Raw genomic sequence first — 2,044 nt, forward strand, 5'->3', positions numbered from 1 at the left:
TTTTAGGCTCCCTAAGCCCTAATAACAACAGCACAAAGCACAAAACGTTATCATTTTTTGTTTGTTTGTTTTTTGTTTTTGAGATGGAGTTTCACTCTTGTTGCCCAGGCTGGAGTACAATGGCATGATCCCGGCTCACTGCAACCTTTGCCTCCTGGGTTCAAGCAATTCTACTGCCTCAGCCTCCCAAGTAGCTGGGATTATAGGTGCCCACCATCATGCCTGGTTATTTTTTTGTATTTTTTTAGTAGAGAAAGGATTTCACCTTGTTAGTCAGGCTGGTCTCGAACTCCTAACCTCAGGTGATCCACCCACTTTGGCCTCCCAAAGTGCTGGGATTACAGGTGTGAGCCACAGCACTCGGCTTTCTTTTTTTTCTTATTGTATTTTAAGTTCTGAGATACATGTGCAGATCTTGCAGGATTGTTGCATGGATACACACATGCCATGGTGGTTTGCTGTCTCCATACCCCCGTCACCCACATCAGGCATTTCTCCCCAGTGTTATCCCTCCCCAATCTCCCCACACCCTGCTGTCCGTCTCCTAGTCCCCATCCCCCAAAAGATCACAGTGTGTGATGTTCCCCTCCCTGTGCCCACGTGTTCTCATTGTTCAACAGCCGCCTATGAGTGAGAACATGCAGTGTTTGGTTTTCTGTTCTTTTGTCAGTTTGCTGAGAAAGATGGTTTCCAGATTAATCCATGTCCCTACAAAGGACATGAACTCATCATTTTTTATGGCTGCATAATATTCCATAGTGTATATGTGCCATATTTTCTTTGTCCAGTCTATCTTTGATGGGCATTTGGGTTGGTTCCACATCTTTGCTATTGTAAACAGTGTTGCAGTGAACATACGTGTGCATGTATCTTTATAATAGAATTTTATAATCCTTTGGGTATATACCCAGTAACAGGATTCCTGGATCAAACGGTTCCTTGAGGAATTACCACACTGTCTTCCACAATGGTTGAACTAATTTACACTCCCACCAACAGTGTAAAAGTGTTCCTTTTTCTCCACATCCTCTCCAGCATCTGTTGTCTCCAGATTTTTTAATGATCGCCATTCTAACAGGCATGAGATGGTATCTCAATGTGGTTTTGATTTGCGTTTCTCTAATGACCAGTGATGATAAGCATTGTTTCATGTTTGTTGGCCTCATAAATGTCTTCTTTGGAAAAGTGTTCTGTTCATATCCTTCATCCACTTTTGAATGGGTTCATTTGTTTTTTTCTTGGCTTATGGTTAGGAAGAATCAATATTGTGAAAATGGCCATACTGCCCAAAGTGATTTATAGATTCAATGCTATTCACATCAAGCTACCATTGACCTTCTTCACAGAACTGGAAAAACCCACCTTAAACTTCATATGGAAACAAAAGAGAGCCCGCATAGCCAAGACAATCCTAAGCAAAAAGAACAAAGCTGGAGGCATCATGCTACCTGATTTCAAACTGTACTACAAGGCTACGGTAATCTAAACAGCATGGTACTGGTACCAAAACAGAGATATAGACCAGTGGAACAGAACAGAGGCCTCAGAAGCAATACCACACATCTACAACTATCTGATCTTTGACAAACCTGACAAAAGCAAGCAATGGGGAAAGGAGTCCCTGTTTAATAAATGGTGTTGGGAAAACTGGCTAGCCATGTGCAGAAAGCAGAAACTGGACCCCTTCCTGACACCTTACACTAAAATTAACTCCAGATGGATTAAAGACTTAAACATAAGACCTAATATCATAAAAATCCTAGAAGAAAACCTAGGCAATACCATTCAGGACATAGTCATAGGCAAGGACTTCATGACTAAAACACCAAAAGCAATGGCAACAAAAGCCAAAATAGACAAAAAAGTTTCTGCACAGCAAAATAAATAATCATTAGAGTAAACCGGCAACCAACAGAATTGGGAAAAAAATTTTGCAATCTACCCATCTGACAAAGGGCTAATATTCAGAATCTACAAAGAACTAAAGCAGATTTACAAGGAAAAAGCTTTATCTACTTCTATGTTAACTTGTAACTTTCAAAAC

Source organism: Cebus imitator, unplaced genomic scaffold (genome assembly GCF_001604975.1).
Source record: "Cebus imitator isolate Cc_AM_T3 unplaced genomic scaffold, Cebus_imitator-1.0 Scaffold866, whole genome shotgun sequence".
NCBI classification, from domain to species: Eukaryota; Metazoa; Chordata; class Mammalia; order Primates; family Cebidae; genus Cebus; species Cebus imitator.